The following is a 22,463-nucleotide window of genomic DNA, read 5'->3' on the forward strand; positions in this document are numbered from 1 at the left end:
GAAAGCTTTACGCGTAATCAGACCCGTATCCTCGCACATATTAACGAGGCGGACGCATGATCCGCGTCTTTCTGATCTGCATCGCGGACACAAGAGCAGCGACAAATCGGCTGGAGTGACTCGACCGCTATTTCATTCGTTGAAGATATTGTGTTCGAGAAATTGTTTTACGATGTCAAATATAGGTTAAAAATTAAAAATACTGCTGCTTTTCCGATAATACTCACAATTAACACCAACAATCTTCCACTTGCTACTTTTGAGCAAACGTTTCCTTTCAAGGTTTCAAGCTTCGTTGCCAAGCGAGAAAGGAAAAGGGAAAAAAACAAGACAATTTCAGTCTCAATGAATAATGCACAGGAAACGGGAGAAGTGCAGCCGCGAGCGACATTATTCCCGGCGTTTCCCGAAGGAAATTAGGAAAGGCGGAGCGAACGTGGCGCCTCGTATCGCGCCACGGCTAGTCACAAATGTAATATTCAGGAAATAATACAGCCGTCGACGTCCTGTCTCTCGTTCTTTTCCCTTTTCTTATTCTTCCTGGACGTTTTAATAGAAACCATAAATAGAATCAAATAGAAATCCAGAGAACGCACTGCGCTTCCTGTAATGTCGTTCGTTCGTATAAAAGCAGTGAGTTTGATTTATAACACCGATTTAGAGGTTAGAAATTTCAAATCGAAAAAGTACTTTCATCGCGTATAATCACCAATCATTTCTTTACATTTTTCTTCAAACTCGCTTCTTTCCGCCATAGAAAAATAAAAATATTCCCCAATAAAACGAAAAATGTAGAATATTATAGAACGGTCGTTAATAAAAAGCACAAACGAATCCGCTTTAGCGAATTCCATCCAAGCGGTGGCGCTGACGGCGCATAAATACGTATTAAGGTATAAAAACAGTTTACAGCGCGTATCTTTCGAAGGATCTCATATTTCCATGGACGGTGTTGCCCTGTGTCGGGGGAGAAGTGTTGTTCGGAGGCGTACCGAACTCTTGCCTTCATTTTGTCCTAAAGCGACAAGCTTTAATATCCTGGCCCGCTCGTTTTGCTCCTTCCCAGTCTTGCTCCCATCCCTCTTCTCCCTTCCCACGCTTCTTACCATCCTTTTTCCCTCTACCCAGTATCTCAAGCCCGCTACGAGGTGAAACTTTAATACAATTTCATTTGGCTCGCGCTGACAAACTCACCTCTCTCTCTTTTCCCTATTCTCTTTCCTTTCGAGCAACTTCCCCTTCGCAGTCGCTTCTTTACTGCCTGCTGAAGACTATTTATAACCTTAACCCTCCTTGGAGCATCGGAGGGAAATGTTCTTTGTTCCCAGCTAACGGGACACGAGCAAACAGAATCGCGAGTTATTCCAGGAGGACATTAATAATTTGCTGGTCTATTAGCGCGGCCTTTGTCGAATTCGGTAATTATCCGATAATGTTTCTCGGGGATGAGGGTTTGTTTGAATTGGGGATAATTAGGAATTGATTTGATGAATGTTGATTCGCGTCGACGCATGCTTTTCACGAGTATTTTCGTATTTTTTGATAAATTCGATTATAAAGATATTTTTTGGGAAATCATTGGAAAATCAACACGACGAGGATGTTAAAATTTGACGATCGCTCGGCAGTGGGTTATAGTCTTCGCACCGCTGGTTTTTTTCTCACCCCAAGACAGAGGCGAGCCAGCAGGGGATCTGTGGACGTTAAACGCTTTTAAAATTTAACTTTCCGAGTTACTCGTGGACTCGCGAGGAAATCTCCGCGAAAATTTACTTTCTTTCCGTTTCTCCTGACAACGCAACAGATTGCCCAGGGAGATTACCCTCCCCAACTAAGTTTTGCGCATTTCTGACGCTTAACTCTCGGCTAACACATCACTGATCTTTTTTAAAACATTTTAAGCGTTAAATGATATACAATTAAACTTAGTCATCAATGTATAACACGCATATTAATTATAATTAATTAGCGATTAATTTATATTACTTTCCATTTAATTATAAAATTAAATACGAAAAGCAAGTTTAAGGAAAAGTTTAATACGAGTAAAGATCGTTCTCACCTATTTCACCAGACTAATAAGATGCGCGTTAACCTTCTTCTTCTTCTTCTTAACGTTCAAATTACGGTTCGTCTGTGTTCGTTCTTTCGCAGGAACACACAGTTGGACGTCTGTATCTCGGCTTTCAATATATCTCAATTATATCGTAAATAAAATATGACCGGCTAGTTGCGTGCACCCGGTAAATTGGTAGTCGAGGTGTCCGTTAGCGAACCTGTTCTCCTCCTCTGTCTTCTTTCTCTTCTTTAGTCTCTTTAGAACAGGGCTGGTGGAACACATAATGGCCGTTTTTTTGTTCTTAATTCGATTTTTCTATCGATACGGGTTAGGATGCCGTATCCTTTCTACGAGCAATATCATGTTTTCTTCTCAAATTTTTCACAATAAGTCCCGAGTACGTTGTCATTAAGAGATGATTGATTAATGACGGGTTGTTAAGCAAAAATTTTCTTACCTTTGTTTTTTTATTCTCTCTTTTATATTGAGTATGAGTAATCTTGAGCAAAAGGAAATTTTTTGCTTAGTTTTTTTTTTTTTTCATTAATGATACACTCTCGTAAAAATGAACTTTATATGTTAATTATTATATTCAATCATTTTTCTTTATATTACCTATAAAAGAAAATAAAGAAAAAATTTATTTCAGCAACACAAAAAGAAAAAATCGAATTCTCGGAAGATCTTATCCAATAAAATATCAAGAATTAATTATAACCTATTAAAAACGGCCATATAAATTAGTTCTTCAAACTAGAATCAGAACAGAGCCACTTTTTAATCTCATTGTCAGCCTTGCCAGCGTTTGATCGATGTGAAATTTGTTGGCAAAATTGCGTGAAAAAGGGACTTCGTTAAAAATGTATAGAAGGAAAGATGGTGGCCCACCGATCCCTTTCGAAAGCTTCTAGAGAAGATCCTAGATATCTGTCGACTACTGACGGCAAAGATTTATCCGTAAGTAATCACAGGGTTCGTCCAGGTTAAGGATTGTTATTGGGTGCATTTTAATGCGACCCCTCCCTGACCGGGTTATTATTATTGCGGTTGTCCGAGAAAATTAGCGGTTCGTCGATCGGGAACGCTTGCGAAAGGGGGCGGACACGTCGACCGTCCGACGAAGATCCATCTGTCACAGCATGGCCGCTCGCAATTCGTCAGTGGCACGAAGGTCTGCGGGATTGAAAAGTTTATCCCGGCAAAATTTACGTGCCTCTTCCTGTACGCGAACAGATTTCTTTGGAGTCGAGATGAAAGCGCGTTAACCGAATGTTTTGAATGGAATTTTCGATGAGATTGGAAAGGTTAGATCGAAAGTGAAGTGGTTGTTAACGATTTTTGAAAATTATAATTTTGTTCATAATATTTTTTTGTATTAATATATGAGAAAGTTGAGAATTTATTAAAATTTAAATGATTAAAAAATTATTGTTAACTATTTTTATTTCGTGTATTTTTAAATCATTAATTATTAAATTTATATTATTATAATATAAGAAATAGTTTTAGTAAATCTATTGTATAAAAACACATATTACAATGAAAAGTAGGTTATGTTTTTGCATGAAAATTATCAGATGATTTTTAATTTAGAATACATTTCAGGTGTATAAATTCTTACACCTGCTGATTCGCCAAGGGTTGTTCCGCTTCAGTCCATATTTATTTAAAGAGGACACTTTTGGTCACGCTAGAGTCACCTGCAGTGTATTTCTAAATTATCATAGAATTATAATTCAGTCTGGAGGGTTATGAGCATTATCTGATTAAAGTGACAATCTTGCGATATAGAATATGAACTAAATAAGTAAAATTATTATTCTATTTTCTATAGAATTTTTGTCATTTTATAATTTTAAATTATAAATTATAATATATTATCATTATATTTATAATTCTAATTTAAATTTATCTTTTAAATATTATATGTAATCTCAAATATTTATTTACTTTATTTAAAAATATGTTAACACGCTTAAGCAAATCTTTTGAATGAAGATAAATTTGATTCTAGTCAAATTGGAATTGAATTTCGAATTCTCATCAAAGAATAGCACCGAACGAATGAAAATAAGAGGTCCTTAATTACAGGTTATCCAGTCTCGTCGATATAATAACTATCTTCAAAAATGACGCAGGGTTTCGTTCATCGTGTGATTTATGCCCGGAAAATAGATCGTGCCCGTGAGGCTAAATCGTCTTCGATGTTTTGAAATAAGAAATTAGCCTAGTCTTCGTTAAAAGAAAATGGTTGATAGTTAGAAAGTGGAAGACACGTCTTGTGCTGCATGTGCAAATGGCAGACATAAACCCTTTATAAATCATCGGTTTATACTTGTCATACAGTTCAACAACGGGAAATCTACGCAACGGATGCAAAAAGCATCGTAGTAAGTCGTATCTGACCAACCGCGAAGATCGTATCGTTTATGCGAATCCTATTCTAATACACTCTTACATTTCTGAATATTAAGATTTATGTAACATTGTCTGTTTACTTCAATTGTTCACAAATCTATTGATTCAAAAGTTTCCATTTTCGAAAAATGGTTTGTGATAAGGTAATTTATTTAAAACCATTTAATCTTAAATTTTTCTCCAATTGCCAATTGTTTCATAATCTTAATTTCACTTACTTGCATGTGATATGATGGTCTTGTTGAATTCTTGACACGATCAAATCAGATCTACAGAGGAAACTCTAACTGCACAGAAAGATGAAATAAGCTGACTCTATTACGATACGGCAAGTCGCGCAGGAATTCGTATTAATCGTTAAAAATTACACAGCAACAGCAGTGGGATGCAACGAATCGAATCATGGAACAGAACGCGTAATCATAGTTTTCACCGGCATTGCAAACGAATTAATTCAGTCGGCTGCGAGTCACCCAGTAGATTAGCGCGGCAGAACGGTGGCCATGCGCGTCGTAAATTTTCGTTTTCTCGTCGCGTTATGTATTATGCATTTTCTGTCCACCCGGCTACAACTGGCCGTATTTAGAACTCTTGACAATTATCTTTCCGCTGGGTAAGAAGCCATGTAATATTCATGGCGTGGATTGTAAAGTGGACGAACGGTCGGCACACAATACCCGTAGATTCTGAGATTGCGCGTTCACCGTGACACTAATACCGGAAAGGAAACGGAGAAAATCAGTCTTAATTGGGACATACCGCAAAAGACGACCATGCTTTATTTAATCTTAGAATGCACTTGACTTCTCATCACGATTTGTCCTTTGATCCATTATTTATTATCACAATTCATAATCTAACCTCCTCTTGTCACATACTTAGTATGATATGCTTTTTAAAACTCTAAGAATCAGATCTTCTTTATTTTGAAAATGGCTATTAAGAAATACGTAATTATATAAAATACTTTAAATATTATATTTTTGAAATATTTCGTATTTTCTATTATTCAAGTAATCTTGATTATCTTGAAATTTAATCATTTCATATACACACATTTATATAATTAATATCTTCTTTTTAATTTCTAACCTCTTTTCATAAAATACACACACTCTCCATTATATTTCACTATACGTATTTCACGCTTCTACCTTAACTGCAACTCGAACCAAAAACTCAATCTTCGCGTTAATTACGAGCCGATCATACTCGAGTAGCATAAAGGCAGAAAATTCCTTCGCGTCGCGAGCGTAAATCCAGGAACTAATTTTGCCGTAGTAAAACGCAAAACGTTGGCTGACACGTCGAGGAGATAGGTAATTCGAGGTGTCGTGAGATGTAAGGAAGAGGTCGAGAATACTTTCACGCCTATCAGTCCCGAGTCTTATTTCGCAAGTTCACCTTAAAATTTCGTGGTTTTTGAAATGAACATCTATGTGATCATAAGCATAGTGTAACACAACCGATATGACAAAATCGTTTACAAAAAAGTTACTAGATTGAGATAGAATGAAATTTATTAAAATAAATTATAATATTTTGATATTTTTTTTAATGAATATTTTTTATAATATTATTGAATCATAGATGATTCATATAAATTTTAATTGTTTAATTGAATTTTTTAAATATTATACATTATACAAAATACAAATACTGCAAAAAATAAATTACTAACAATTATTAATTCATAATTATGTATATTCTAATATCTTTATCAAAATAAATTAATCTATATTTAACATCATTTCTTGAATTTTTCTATCTATCTCGTTCCCTTTATCGTAACTATCGAATAGAACATTAATATTTGTCAATTATCCTAGAACCCTCCAATGTGCGCGATTCATCGTCGAGACACGCAAGGGTCCACTTCCAATGTGCGACATAGAAAGCAATTATAATTCTTCGTTCGTATCGTCCACGTTATAATTGGGGTTCCGATAATGGACGGCCAAAGAAGATTAGGAACAGAGACCGTTCACGTGGTCCACTTTTCCGGACAAAGAAAATCTAACCTAGAAATCAGAAAAAGTATGAAGAGAAGAAAGAGACTGTCTGAAGGGGAAGAAGAAAGAAGATACGCGTCGAGGGAAAAAAGAGGAAAAGAGAAAAGAATACAGGTGGAGAGGGAAGTTGAGACAAGGAGAGAAACTCGTACGTATAGTCTCGATGACTTATGTGGCTCTGACGCTATCAGCAAAGCGTCTCTGGAGTCCAGTCCGAGCCTCGGAACAGCGCTTCTCGTAAATCATCGCGATCCACCCACACACCAGTATCGCTCCTCTCACCGCAGAGAGTTCGAGCTTCAAGTTCGAGATGCGATATGACAATTAACGAGGTCAAAAGGGAGAATGAAGTTTACTCACGAACAACTATATTCTTTTTCTATCATTCCTTTATAGAGAATTATCCTTTATACTAAATTTATTAGCAATTGGAAACCTATTATAATCAAATCATTATGAATTGAGATAAGTTAGGTTAAGGCAAGCAGTTTCATAGTTTGGAAAGGAATGTTTGAAACGATTCAAGTAAGTAAATTTATCTTTTATAATAAAATTTTGAATGAGTTAATGAGAAAATAAAATGAGTTTTATATTTAATGAACAGAAAGTATAAAAATTACATTTCGACTAATATTTAATTTTTATTCAAATAGGCCTCAATCTTAACCTCTCAAACTTAACCTCTTCGACTAGTAGACCATACCACTATACCATGCAAAAAATTAGATGCAGAAAACAGTATGATTCTCAGAAGTCGGTTTAAAACTTATCTCCGTCCCACAAAGAGAGATATCGCGCTACAGCTATGCGACCAAACGAAAGCAAACTAAGCCAAGAAAAAGAGAAAGACCGTGGGTCCTTTGATTGTCGTCGGTGGCAGGGTGCACCCGTGGAGATACAAATGACAATGATACTACTGTAACCGAGCTACTGCGTTCACGGTTATCAAGCGTTGTGATCGTCGGCTACTAGAGGCCTTCTTTTTTCGGCCGACAGTTGGCTAACTCCCACGCGAAAAAAAGCGTAGGCAGTGTAGCATTTTTATTAGGGCAATTCGCCGAGTGCCCACGAGCGCTCGTTGACGTTGCGATCATACGTTTCTTTTAAAATTTTTTTTTCGAGTCATCACTTAGCTCGTTTGGTTATCGTTGAAGCGACTTTGCTCTGTTCTTGGTAATTGACTAGACATGAATGTTTGATACTTATTCACTTTTGGAAGATTTTAATGTTTGAATGAAATTATTCGAATTAGATGTGATTTGTAATTTATAGTTAGAGAATTTTATATTTTATACATAGAATTTAATATGTTTTTTTTTAGACTTTTTAAATATAATGTTTTTTATATAAAATATTTTTTGTAATAATTATATTCTATTCGTTCTATTCGTTCTATGTTCGTATGAAAAAACAATTTTTAAAGAAACAACAATTTAAATATTTATTAAATTATTTTTCTAGCATTATTCTACTATGCTGTACAAATATCCACATGTAGTAAGTCTATCTCAATATCAAGATTATTGTCAACCATACTCAGTATCGAATGGTAGTCATGATTTTCAATGCAACTATACTGAAGACGCGTAAATGCAACTTGTGGTCTTTGGGAAGCGTTGTAGTATTGCACACTGAGAGATGTCCTCAGGATAAACAAGCAGGCTTTGTTCTACGCTTATGAATAAAACATTCGATAGTGCATCTCCCGGAGCTATACCGTACGTATACACGCTGCTGCAATCCATTACTCTTTTACTCAAGTCCAAGCCCTTTTCCATCATCTCCTGTGACATTTCTCTAGCCTTTCCGTTTGCACCATTTTTATTCTTTCGCTATCGTTTATCTTATTTTTAAACTAACTATCACACAAAATGTTTTTCCATTAAATTGAATTCTTTACAAATTGAATATTTTTTCATAAATGAATTTATCTTTTTTTCAGTTGATTACTATTTTTCACTCATCTAAGCATAATATATTTGAATTAAAATCAATATCAACAACTAACTAACGTTCCATCACTAGAAGAAAGAAACAAAATCAATTTTCCAACTGACCATAAGAATTCACAAAGTGTATAAAGCGAAACTCGTGCGGCGGAAGCTTTTAACGCCGTACTTTCCTTTCAGGAAAACAGGAATGAGGAGGAAAAAAAGCAACAACGAAGAAGCAGATGATACGATATAGAGTCTGGAGGAACACGGTCGATTCCGTGAAGCTAGGAGAGTGTCTCAATGTCTCCCAGAAGACTGAACCTAAGCAATTTGTGCTTTCATTCGCACAAAGCTTGAGCGCCGAGGAAAATGCCGGTGTAAAAGAGAAGTTAAAACTATGCCGTCGTTCTTATTACTGCCTGGAGCCACCCTGACCTATCCTGGATCCACCTCTCCCTCCTTCGTTTCTTCTTCCTTCCACTCAAGGAAGCTTCCCACCCTTTTTCTCTCCCTCTTTGTTGGCTCCATCCACGGCTTCTTCCCTTTTAGTTGTATCTCGCTCGAATTAACGGCACGAGTAACTTTCTTTCCGCTTACTTCGGGCTTGATTAAATAATTTATAAGCCAACACGGTGGAATGTCGCGTTACGGAGGGGTAGATCCTTCTTTTGCCTCGCCTTTGCTGGATTCTCTCTGTGATCGTGGATTGGGGTGGATTGGAGTTTGCTGTTTTGCGACACAATGTTTTTCAAGGGAGCGGTGGAATGGTAACTTCAAAATTAAGGGATGGTGTTAGGACTTGGTACTTATATTGGTACTTTCAATTCATGTTTTTTCAATCTTTCGATAAAGATCATTTTGAAACAAAAATGTACGATAGATTATTTTTGGTGCGTTATATAAAATTATCCAAAAATATGATACAATTATTAAAGGAAGAAGCAAAAATAAAAACAAAAATTGAAATGATCTTAAAAATCTGTAAACGATGTTCAATATTAATGTGTTGTAATAGGAGAAACTTCTTGTACACAGATTTAACGTTGGCAACGAGGAATCAGGTATTCCGAGCCGGGAGCAGGGAATGGATTACACGTGGAAAATTATTCTGGCAAGCGGCATGTTTCAAACAATGCGGTCGGTTCCTCGGAACACGACCCGGCGATAAGCGGCTGCAACGTCGAAAATCGTAGATACAATAACGTAAATAATCGTTAGGTAAACAATAGCGTAGTTGTTCGTTTCTGCATTGTTTACGCGGCTTGTCAACATTGTAAGTAATTTGTGTAATTTAATTTTTGAATAAATTTTTTCTGAAAAATATAAATATATAATAGAAAATACAAAAGATGAATTACAAATTGCAGGTTCTTTGTTCAAAGAATTATCGCAATTTTCAATAATTTTCCTTTTAGTGAAATTTAAAGATCTATATTTGATAATAATTTTTATCAACTATTATATTATAAAATCAATAATATAAGCCTTTTGTTCATTTGATATATTGATCGTTTCACTAATATTAATTTTTTATTGCAAAATTTAAGTTTATTTCTCTTTTGAAACACTTTTAGTTTAATCTTGTATTAATATCTTAACAGATCAAGAAAGATGCCAAGAGGTCAAGATGATCCAATTCAATTCGTTTGAGATCCAAATATTAGATAAATACTGATTTTAAACATTTTTCATGGGAATGCTGAATCACGGAATTTTATGGTTCGTTCAATATATAAATACTCCATAATAAAAATACATATCATAATATATATATATATATGATTTGCATATGTATGATTAATTTTTAAAATTTGCAATTAAATAATAAATTCCATTTAATCCTTTAAGTTAAAAAATCATTGAAAAATGTAAATAACTTCAATTTTTTGATCTAGAAATTAATCATAATTTCCTATAATTTATAATCATTTGAAAATCCATATAACATGATAACCTTATTTTGTTCATTTTACAGATTATATTTTCGAGATTACCGAAACAAAGCTTTCCAATGCTTTAAAACGAAATACAAGCAGAATGAAATCACGACTCAAAGCGACCACGAAAACCTGAAGTTATTCGAAGGGAGCATTCTTATGACTAACACTGAAATATGTCGAATTTCTCGTGGCGGAGAGCAAAGAAAAATCAAGGGGTCGCGAGAAGCACTTTGATTAAAGTATGTCGCGCGGTTTTACTCGCGGCCCAATTTGTTTCCCCCTTAAAACGCAGAAGAGGATGAAACTTTTCGTTCAGAATGGAATTTTGGAATTGCGAATGACAAGCTAGAAGCCACGAGGGTTGTTGCGGTCGTGGCTGACCTATCTTTTGATGTTCGCCTTTTGGAGGAAGAAATCTCTGTTTATTACAAAATTGAGATTCTTTCAAATAATATCAGATATATTTTCAATGTTTAAGGATTGATAATTTTATTGATCAGTAAGGTTTCTTTTATATAATATATTCATAGGAAATGATGATTGGAATCATGATTAAATGAACGGCAATATCGCGAAACACGTGAGAATCTTTTCTATAGCGACAAAGGCTAACGTAACAGGCGAATGTAATTACAGTTTCCTCGTTATTTTCCGTCACGAATACGGAGCAGAAAACTCGGTGAAACTTATCTTGCGTAACGATTGTTCATGATTCGTAACGAAACACGCGTGGCACGTTCAGGAAGTATCGATCACAATTCGTGTGAATCTGAAAGCAAAAATGCCGAAGAATTATGATTAATTTTTTACATTTATATAATTTTTATATAAATATATTTTTTTACAAAGATATAAAATATTAAAATATTGTTATAATATTCGATAATACCGATTAAAAGTGTTCAAATGTATATGCATTTTCGTAACAGATTGTTTTCATTATCTACGTTCCCTTGGCACGTCTAAACATTGAATCACATCGATCAAATAGGGTTCATGGTGTGACTGCGACACATCGAGTTGACAAAGAATGATCGTGCGTCGAGCCACGTGTGTTTCTTATATCATGATTGTTGGTTGCTTTACATTTGCTACGTGATTTTCCTTGCTATGCGTCACATTCGTGCAGTCCATCAATAAACTTGTTTATATGGATCATATATTTTATTTTTTCTTTGTTTGTAGGTATAAAGATTAAACCATCATCAAAAATATTATATACTTTAAATTCTGTACTTAAAATATAGATTTATTTCATAAAATTTTATATAGTTATAAAACTCTTTGATTATTATTATCAAAAGATAACTAATTTTAAATAGAAATTCAGTTATCAAAATTTATAAAAAATTTCTTATAACAAATTTATAATTCATAAAGATATAAATTTTTTTCAGTTACTATATATATGTATATATATATATATATATATATATATATCATATATCATATATCATATATACAAATACATGTATATAAAATCTTCCATCTGGAAATCAAAACAAAATCTTGCATTTTGAAATCGATTTGAAGCATGTCGTTTCAAGAGTAGTCGGAAGGGCGAGGGGTGAGCAGAAGAGGCAGAATACAGAGGCGTGCAAAACGCGGTTTGCATTTCCGGCGTGGATAGAGGCCACTCTTAGCTTTATATAATTGCGAGCTTTCATATTTGATGTTGGCGAGCGGTTCGCATAGAGCCGTTGCCTTACACACGGCCCATTTCTAGCATTTTCAACCAGCAGACTGCGCGGCGACCTGCAAACACCGGTTTGTTTGAAGCCGGGATTTACCATGCGTTATTCCACGGATTTGCGGGAAATCGTGCGCCAGCCCTTCGTCCTCATCCCCTCTCCAGCACACTTGCTGCCCTGCAGCAGGATTTTTGAGCCCTGAACACAGCGGGCTGACTCTTTGCCTTTCCTTCACGTCACTTTGTCTACGTCGATTTTAGTAAAATTCATTTCTCTGAATCAGTTTTGAAATGTTCGATTCGAATTTTTCTTTTTCTATTTATCAAAGTGTTTCTATTTTTTCCCCTTTTTCCCTATCGAAAAGATTAGAGTATTATGAAAATATCCAAGATGAAATTCTCATCTTTAAACGAATAATAAGAATCACGGAATGTATAAATAAGAATTTCTTACAAATTGTAATATTTGAATCAAAAATTTCAACAAAGCTTTTAATTAGTAACTGTGTTGAAATATTCTAACTTATTCAACAGATTTCTTTATGACTATTCAATGTATGCAATTTTCCTATTGGTCAAGCTCGACTTCGAATTGGATTGAAAAGAACAAAACCATGGCATGGATATTATTATGGAAACAGTATTGAAACGCTATAGTTTGTATCAAGAAAAAAGAAGCGAATGCGAGCGTGTCGCCCTGCGTTTCGAGCGGCAAACACTCAGTATAGATATGTATCCGTGGTGGTTTATGCGCATGCCCCAGTGTGTATGAGTGCGCAGCCGTTGTTATATTCAAATTCAGTCGCTTGGCTAGTCAGTGATTGTGCGTTGGCGAATATTCCAATATCCGCTCACTGGCCATATTGCAATTCTATTACTGGGGAATTCCACGACTGGCATAAGTAGCTAAGGCCTGAGAATCTCTTCCCTCTATTGGGGGCCACGTTTTCTGTTTCGCATGGACAAATTATTTAGGATTATTGCGAGATGATTTTACATTATGCGAAGGAGAATCGTTTGGTTAGGTTAGGTTCTTTTATTTTTCGCGCCTTCTTGAATGCTGATGCTTTCGGATGTGTACTTTTGTTTTCTAATGGTAATGGAAGAGATTTGTTAGGGCATTTATGGACTTAAATTTAAGATGTGTAAACGTTCTACTATTTATTTATTTTTTAATTTGCAGTCTATAAATTTGATGATAATATCGAATTTATAATTATACCAAAGTTAAAATTGAAAGTATTAATTGTTACTAACATATACTTAATGATTTCTTAGTTTAGATTGCATTGTCAATTTAATTAGATCAATTCTATCGCATCGACTACTACACCGACTATTACTGAAAAGTATTGAATTATGTAACGAAGAACAAATAATTAAAATTATAACAAAGTAAGTACGTGTTCAATTACCAGAGAACCGTCGATCCTGGTTTCATTGATACAATCATACAATTTCTATCTGATAAATATAACGCTAGAATCGAGTCGTTGATCAATAATATCCTCTCATCCCTCGAGTAGGGAGTAAGAAAAGGAGAAGTACAATAAAGGTTCATCGGTCATCCGAGGAATCAGGTTCTCCACCATAGCTTGTTATTCTTCGCCGAAGAACAATGCAAATTGGCACAGCAATTCGGATCAGAGTTTCTCGGTCGCGCTTCATCGAGTCCATTATTAATACAGCTAATATTTACCAACGAGCTCAAAAGATCTTCGATGCCAGAGAAGTTTCTTCCTCCTTTCCTTCTTCTTCCTCTTCCACTACTAGATATACGTATACCCACCGTCTTCTCTGTGTTTCGAAAGGAGGATCACGTGGCCCGCGGGCGCAATATGACATTTAATTAAGAAACTTGGGCGAGCTCTCCGAGTGATATTTGAGGTAATTAAAAATGTATCCGTCGCGGTTCTTTGAGACAAGCCATTTTCATTGCTGCACAAAGGAGCCTCCTGGGGCTAATCTCTTCCGATCCCTACTCTGCCGTTGCACGCTCTGTGCTCTTTTCTCGTCCACCCACACGCCACGCCGCGTTCGTTCGTTCGTTCGTTCGTTCGTTGGTGCTTCGCACGAAATTGCCCGGGAGGTGACCGACGATGGGCCAGAGACAGAAACGCGGCGGAACGAACCGACCGGGAGAGAGATAAATAACACAGAAAAAGGAGGAGAGTGATAGAGGAAGGCGGAACGAGGAACCGTGGTAGAGGTTACGTTAAAAAAACAACCGCTAGATGGAGAGAGTCTGAGGCACTGAAGAGTTTAGAAGGCAAAAAAAAAAAAAAAAAGTATAGGAATGAGATCTGGAGGGATAAAGGAAGGAAATATGCACTCGAGAAAGAGAAAGGGATAAAAATCGAAAAAAATACGTTAATGTGAGAGGGAACGAGAAGGAAAGAAGAGGAATTGGAAAGGAAAAAAAAAAGGGAGAGAAAACACGGAGTTGAAATTCTTTTAATCGTTTGATAATCTTGTTTAAAGCTGTCGTCTCCCTTTCAGTATTGCTCTCTGTTGCCTTTTGGTGCAATCAACCTTTGTTTGGACGGATTATGAACAGTTTGTGAAAGAAAGAGGAGAAGCGGAGGTCGAAGAGAAGCTCGCCCTTTGCCAGCGAGGAGCCAGATTCCAGTTTCTGCAAAATTAAGCGATCCCTTCATTGTTGGATGCTTTCACATACACCTGCGCGCCAGTCGACTTTATTCGAAAATTCGCGTTATGTTGAACGATCGATTTTGAGGTTAGAGGACCGTGGTCGCATACATATTTTTGATTTGCACGATATTTGAATAGAATAGTTTTTCCATTTCTTCAACATAATTTAGAATTCTTAGATTGAAAAAAGAAATTATTTTTTTATATATTTATTCTGAATTTTTATGAATGATATCGTATATCTTTAAAGTAATATAGTGTTCAATTATACATACTAATTAGTAAATTTTGAACACGATTCAGAATTGATACATACCAACATCGAAAAAGATTTTCATCAAAATGAAAGACTTGTCCTCGAATTATCTCCACGATTGCAATGGCAAGTGATCGGTCATCCAGCAAAATAATCCGGGACAAGAATCCCAGAAGCCTCGACTCTCTCACCCATCAATCACCGTTTCCTTCCAATCCACCCCTCTCCACCCCGCCAACAGATTTAATTAATCGCTTAATTATTCCCGGCACAGTAAATTATTCCTACGACGAGACAGCGGACACGGGACCCAACTACCGCGTACACACACACACCCGTACTGTGTATTTCACCACGGGAAATATCCAGGGCAGGGACAGAGACGCGCGTGTCGTGACGGCCGATCGTAGATACGGGAAAGATGAGCGCGCCGCTTCCGTGGAAGCGAGGACAGCCGTAATACGCGCGTTGCATACGGCCACGCCACCTCTCATCTGCATAACACCGGCGGACGCAGCCTCGACATGAATATTTACCGGTCATTTATAAGTGCTGCCACGCCGTTTATCGCGATTCGTCGCCGTGCTCCCCCCTCCGATCGTGGACGAAGGCGGACCGCGATCGTTCCACGGATCTCGCGCGCGTCCCACACTCTTCTGTACCGGAAGTACCGCGGTGCACCCTGCACAGGAACCGCTCGCGTAACTCTCGACCGACCGTGGATCGTGTGGAATTCACGTGTGGATGGGATCGTGGTTTATTCTTGGTACGATATCACCTTCCAGTCACCTTTGAATCGTTGAATCTTCGTTCCACGTTGCGAATGAAGTTTCCTCGGGATTTTTAATTTTTTGGAAATTTTTTCTAGTTTTCTTGATCTTTTTTTAAGTTTCGAGTGGAAATTTTCTTTAAACTTTCAGAATTTCTTTTCCAAGAATCTCTGTTCCAAATTGTGAATGGTTTCTTAAAGGATCTTAGTTTTTTAAACTTTTTGATCTTTTTAGAATCTTTGTGCCAGGTCGCAATTAGATTCTCTAATTTTTTCGAAGTTTCTTCCACTTTTCTGAATTCCTTCATCTTTATGAATAGCTTCATGAAAATATAGATTTTGGTTTTTTCTATATATTGTATAAAATATTATATATATATAGTATATTATTATAGACCAGGTTTATTATAACTAAAAATAAATTGCTGAATAAATAAGGAAACAAATAGATCACGTATAATAAATGATGCATAAACGTGTTAGCGTAGATTCAATGAACCATTAAATTACGAATTACAGATTACACATTTGGTAATTATTGATAGAATAAACATTTACATGATAGGGTTAACTTGTTGCTAATCAGAATTTGAATATACTGCTTAAAATTCTGAATTAAAATGATTATCGATTGTTTAGAAAAATTAAGAATTCTAGGATTTTTAGGAAAAATTGTTTTCCTTCTTTTACGAAAACTAATCTAAGTCGACGAAGCATAAATCATATCCAACATTTTTTTCCAAACATAACCTCGATACGTGATCAACACGATTCGATGTATGAACACACGTAAATGGCATCGATGCAGAAGTAAAACGACTCGCGCGCCACCAACAACCACAGGACTTTTCATCCAGCTCGAGGCAGCTAATTTAATAAAAACTGTGGACTCGTCGGTTGCACGAGAGTTTGCGGCGAGAATCTGTGAGAGTAGGAGGTCCGAACGAGGATGGAACGCAGAAGGAGAAATCAAAAGAGGCGGAGAAACCGAGTAACCAAGGGGTGGCAGTACAGGGGAGAGAGAAAATTTTTCATATGCTTACTTGCACAGAAATAATGAGCTTGTCCATAAATAAAGAATAGAAGCCGCCTCGCGGCGAATGGGTAATGAAGTCTCTCGTGGATAATTGTTATCGCTGGAAAAGCGTTGCCAGCGTTGCGTTTCCCGCGATGAGGCCAAACGAAACAACTCCCCATTCCCCTCTTTATCATCCCTTCGTTTCGCCAAGCTTTCGCATATCACGTTTTCGACCGGCCGAACATAACGACGAATCGACATATAAAGTTTTTTTTAAATATGATTTGACAAACAATTTTTCATACATTTATGTGGAACAATTATTTTTATCGTTGAATAAGTCTGAATTGAATAGTTTGATTAGTTTACATTTTAATCATTCCCCTGCTACTACAACTCCTTTATCGATGCCAATCTCAGACACACAGTCATTCTCGAATACTCGTGGACGAGCTTAAAATAATCAGAGCATTCCGTTTCGTTCGTAAAATGTTTCGAGTTAATTTCATCCGAAAAGTAAAGGATTCCATTTCCTTTGTGAGAGGCGGGCAGTGTGTACTTAGCTCGGTAACAGAGCTTCCGGTATCACCTATATGCGATGTCGACTATCGGCCCGCCACGTATCGTAGCTACAAGTCTACGGGACCCAGCCTTCTCCACAGAGAGAGAGAGCTTTTTAATTAAACGCTCCAAGGCTGGAGGGGGTGACTCCTATCCCCTTTTACCCTCCTCCTCCCCAACAGTGGCCCGGGAGTTCAGAGTCGAGGCTCGAGCAAGTCAATATCAAATACCTCGGAGCTAGACGGAGTGGTAAGCGCAGAGTAAGCACACCGGAGCAGAGACAGCTAACCCGATACGATCTGACTCTCTGCGTGGATCAGCTGGCTCTTTTCTTCCTTTGCACGCTTAGCTCGTCCTCCTCGAGAGAGTTGCATCGATATAGCACACGCTGAGAAGATCACGTTTTTCATGGGACTTCACGTGTAAACCTTCCCAGTGGCGAAGTAGCGAAGTTGTAAACTATCAAACGGTATTACCGATCGATGCCAATGCCATCTGTCTTTATTTCCTTTAACAATTTCTTCTAAGCTGCTATTTTGATAGTTCTAGAATCTAAATAGTTAATTACTAACAATATTTAAATAAATATAATATTGTTTATTGCGTTATATATATTGTTTATTATAATGTTCAAAAAAATATTAGCAAAGCTTTTGTCATATTATGATAATTATTTGAAAAGATAAGTTTCTCAGAAATTGGTAATTATCTCAACTTCAGTTTTGAGTTTTAAAAAAGTTAGTCAAAATTAATTAAAGATAATTCTGCACTGTTATATTTAACCAATAGATAAATAAATAAATAAAAAGATCCATTGAATTCTAATCAAGATTATATATGATACGTTATCAAGGATGAGAGTTCGTGAGAGTAAGCATCTTCTCTGAAAATCGAGGTACACGGACGAACTCGGCGAACTTAATGTCGCCTTAGTTGCACGCGAGTCTCGAATTAATGATTTCCCCGTATTCACCCGCGAAAAATTATTTCAACACATAAAGAATTGCTATCTTAGAATCTGACACGAATTTCGGCGAATCTGACATGGATTTGACGAATGTAATAATTTAATTCGTTTTAAATGAATATTATATTTCTTTTAAAGGTGATTATAAACCTTTAAAGTTTAAAAAAAGGTGATATTAGAATATATATTTCATAATAAAAAATCAAAATATATTTTTATTAATAAAAATACTAAAGAATCTATGCAATGTAATAAACAATATTTATCGATATTATACTAGAAAATTTCTCTTCTTAAAAAACAATATTGCCCTCTACATTTTAATTATCCTAATTAACATTAAATAATAAAATTTCATTCTTTCTTTTTAATTTTCTTTATAAAATATAAAAAATTGAGTTCTGATTTCATAAGAACTTATATATTTTTTACAAATATTTTAAATTTTAAATTAAAAAATACAGAATAGCGAGCAATATCCTTATTAATAAAAAAATTAATAAGTTATTCCAGTTAATATCCTTATTATCTACAATATAATTGCAATTTTCTTAATACCACAAAATTATAGATGTCGCGTGCAGTGGCACGTTAACGCACGTCTTCTAGCGTGTCCGTGAGGCTAAATGATACACGATGGCGAAACGACGCGAAGCAACGCGATGCTTTCCATCTGTTTCGCCTGTTCCCGCGGTGTACGCGTTCTCTGAAAGAGTACGACGAACCTGGTGTAACTGATGAAATTTAGAAATGAATTATTCATTTAATCGCTCCACGGACAATTTACTTCGCGAACGCTTGCTTCTACTGTCCAGACGAAGATCGGTTTGAGAAACGCAACAAATTTCTCTGTTTAGCCATCGTGAAACTGCATCCAAGAAGATCACGTTTTCAAAACTTTCTTTTCTTTTTCTTATTATTAGTCTACATTGTAATTTTTTTTTAATAAAAATATAGATGTTTTATATGTTCAACAAAAGATTGTTTTTTATTTTTTTATAACTTTAATGTAAATTAAATTCTTCTTGAATATAACTGCAACATTATGTGAAATAAAAATTTGAAATATCTTTTTTGGTATTTCATTCACTAATATATATTTAAAATTTAAAAGAAAGTTATAATATTTCAAAAACATGTGATCATAAAAATTATAAGAAGAAAATAATTGGATATGTCGTAAAAATTCGACTAGAAGCATGTTTCAATTATCTCCAATTAAAGAAACTATGAACGTTAGAACCACATGGAAGAGGAAAGGAAAAAAGAACACGTGCTCGCGCGCGTACGCAATGCGTGCATGCGCAACGAGGATCGCAGAAAGAATAGCCGGGTCACGCGATGAGAAGAGAAACGTTTTTTCCGTAAATGGGAACGAGACTGACGTGTTACTGCCACTCTAAGGTTTCTGAATTAATCAGACCGTGGTTTTATTGCAAAGTTACAGAGTATTTCGAACTTTACGAGTCGTTTGCTTTGTGATCCCAGCTTTACTCCACGAAACTGTGTACTGTCCAGAGACTTAAGAACAATTCCCTCCCTTTCACACAAGAGACAGCAACTTGTACCAACACCCAAGAGAAACAGAATATATACCCGGAATCGAGGGCCACCGATCTGAGAAACGGAAATCCGAGGAAGAGAGAGAGAGGAGGCAAGAAAATAAATCCCAATGATCTGCCGCACTGTGGCGGCCTCTATACTTGTAATTGGCTCCGTGAGAGCGCGTCCGCGGCGATGATTGTCGCCAACCAGTCGATATACATCACACGAAAGACACGGATGCGCACGCGCGCGGGCTATTCTCACTACTGAAAGGACCCCAAACGAGAAACGAGGAGAAGAGGTTGGAAACGTGCGCCAGTCGAAGCAAAGATAGCGCTGACAAGCGGCCACCGGGAACCCTCGCGTGCAACTTCGTTTCTTCTTCTCTTGATTCTGCTTCCCTTACCACGCTCGGTTTCCATCTTTAAAAGGGGCTATCGATACCTTCTTTCTCGATACAGTCTGGCATGAATCGAAGTCGTCACCGCTAATTTGGTGTTGATGCGGTATTCTATGATTTCTTAGTTCAGGATTCGTAGAAAGTAAGGTTAGTGACGTAAAGTTGTTGTTATTGATGCGATTAGTTTATAAACGATGAAATCATATTGATAAATAGATCTTTACCATTTCTAAAAATTTCTAAATTCCATTTTTCAAGATTTTTGTTATCTGTTATCTATCTATTACGTTTATTAAGAAAAAAAGAGGGAAAACTGAACAGAGGAAGAAAAAAGAAAAGATATAGATGGTAACCTCCATATATGATTACAAGCACATGAAATTTCAATCGACGTGAATCGTTACGTGTTACGAGATGGTATGAGACACCTTTTTTCATCTCGTCAGCATCGGTGCCATGTACGTAGTGGATGTCGGCGTCGGCGAGGACATGGCTTGGTCCAGTGTCGCCAAGACGCATTGCGCGTCGCGTTATCGGCAAAAAGGCCGGCTTTCCAATTGGATTTATTCGCTTAACGAGTGTAGATTCCGTCGCGCCGGCTATGGCCAGGACAAATGGCGCGCGCGTCGTACGCTGCGCTGCTTGTAGCTGGAACAAGAGAATTCCGTTACGAGTGGAAAGCGTTGCTGGGAATTGCCGGTGACAACGTTACGAGTTGGATCGTAGGGAACGAGAAAAGACCGATTCAATTTGTGTTCGTTAGTATTTGAAATTAAAGATGATTGAATTTGATTCTTCAAGTTTTGCATCAAGTATTTTTTGATATAAAATATATTTATTGTTGAAACATCCTATAATCATAATATAGTCACAAATATAAATATAGCTTAAATAATTTCTGGAAATTCAACAAAAAAAGAAAATAAATATGAGTGAAATAATAATATTCATGATGTATTGACATGTGTTGAAACAATTAATGGTTGGTATAAAGATTTGACATGCTCGAAGCTCATTTTGAGGTTCCATTTTCAAGAATTGGTGGAGATAGTTACAGATATTTAAATGAGTAATATTATGTGTCCTAATAAGACAATAACGTTGCCATCTAATAAGAAGATTGAGTAAAGTAATATGACCAATTTAAAAAATATACCGAATAGCTATTCAAAGAAGATATAAATTTATTTCAAAACTATTTCAGGAAGTTCTCAAAATTTTCGAAGTCCATCAAGTTTCATCAGGGGAAACAGAAGTTAGCCTGCACGTGATTCCGTGATCTGCCGTTGCATTGTTTTGCCCAGTCACACAGAAAAAGAGGTGCATTACGTATGGCGATTGCGTCAGGGTGATATCGTCATCGGACAGGGCAAACACGACTTTAGCCTTCTCGGTCGGGGACACGAGCAAGGAGAGCAGAGGTGCGTGTCCCGACACGGCTTGCCCATTAGGTGGACCCGCCGCGGCATCAGATTAGATTCCGTTTCGTTCGTCCGCAACAATGCCAGTGAACCGCGATGCATCGCCGGAACGGCGACGTTCCAGTTAACGTGTTTCCTGGATTCGTGAATCCTCGACTAACTGGCCTCGTTGGGACACTCATCTTTTTGCTCATGATCCTCTTTTTTTTTAGAGATTTTGATGATAGATGTTTATTCTTTTTATTGACAGAGATTATTATTATTTTTGTGGCTTGTAAAATTTAGGATAATAAAAATGTTGAGTTATTATTTATGTTTCTTTTTTTCTTGATAAACTTATGAATTATATATCTTGTTAAATTTTTGTATTAGTATATATTGGTAATGCCATAATATTATCAAATTGGTTTTTATAAATTGTATATAATTGTAAATAAATAGTAAATGTTAAATATCGATTTCACATGATCTGTGATAGGCCACTTATTATTAAATTATTGAAGAAATGATATTTTTAATGATCAGTTAAAATGCAAATTAGAGTTGAATTCTTGCAAATATAAGGCATCCAATGAAATACAACTTTTTATCCTTTCTCTTTCTTTCTATATTCTCCGTTTCCTCGTTTCTTGGCATAAATATTGATTAAAAGTCGTTTACCACAAGGAATTGCGATTCTAGACTTGAATTTCTAGTTGATATAGACATTAAGGAAACTTGTTTCCAGCAATGTGTTATTCATTTTCACCAAGTTCGTTGTAATCAATCAAACATCCATATAAATAGTGTAATGGATACAAGTAAGGAAACGTAGCAATTAA

The 22,463-nt window shown here is 36.2% G+C and overlaps 1 protein-coding gene and 3 long non-coding RNA genes across 7 annotated transcripts in view; 2 read left to right on the plus strand and 2 right to left on the minus strand.

Moving 5' to 3' along the window:
• Nucleotides 1–22,463, minus strand: part of LOC107994142 (ELKS/Rab6-interacting/CAST family member 1-like) — a 234,992-nt gene that overhangs the window by 18,354 nt on the left and 194,175 nt on the right. The gene's annotated exons all lie outside the window — the stretch shown is intronic.
• Nucleotides 6,208–11,523, plus strand: LOC107994151 (uncharacterized). Of its 3 annotated transcripts, none has more exons than XR_009830433.1 (6): nucleotides 6,208–7,014; nucleotides 7,143–7,662; nucleotides 7,951–8,207; nucleotides 8,619–9,696; nucleotides 10,025–10,142; nucleotides 10,399–11,523. It is a non-coding gene; the product is annotated as an uncharacterized LOC107994151 (long non-coding RNA). The 3 variants fall into 3 exon arrangements; XR_009830435.1 differs by having other exon boundaries at nucleotides 8,619–8,800; nucleotides 9,459–10,142; XR_009830434.1 differs by having other exon boundaries at nucleotides 6,209–7,014; nucleotides 7,143–8,207; nucleotides 8,619–8,800; nucleotides 9,459–9,696.
• LOC133666370 (uncharacterized) lies at nucleotides 13,824–15,457 on the minus strand. Its single transcript, XR_009830462.1, has 2 exons — nucleotides 15,022–15,457; nucleotides 13,824–14,685 (listed from the first exon to the last, which is right to left on the minus strand). It is a non-coding gene; the product is annotated as an uncharacterized LOC133666370 (long non-coding RNA).
• Nucleotides 19,761–21,951, plus strand: LOC133666291 (uncharacterized). The gene is made up of 2 exons (XR_009830260.1): nucleotides 19,761–21,350; nucleotides 21,426–21,951. It is a non-coding gene; the product is annotated as an uncharacterized LOC133666291 (long non-coding RNA).

Source organism: Apis cerana, linkage group LG6 (genome assembly GCF_029169275.1).
Source record: "Apis cerana isolate GH-2021 linkage group LG6, AcerK_1.0, whole genome shotgun sequence".
Lineage (NCBI taxonomy): Eukaryota > Metazoa > Arthropoda > Insecta > Hymenoptera > Apidae > Apis > Apis cerana.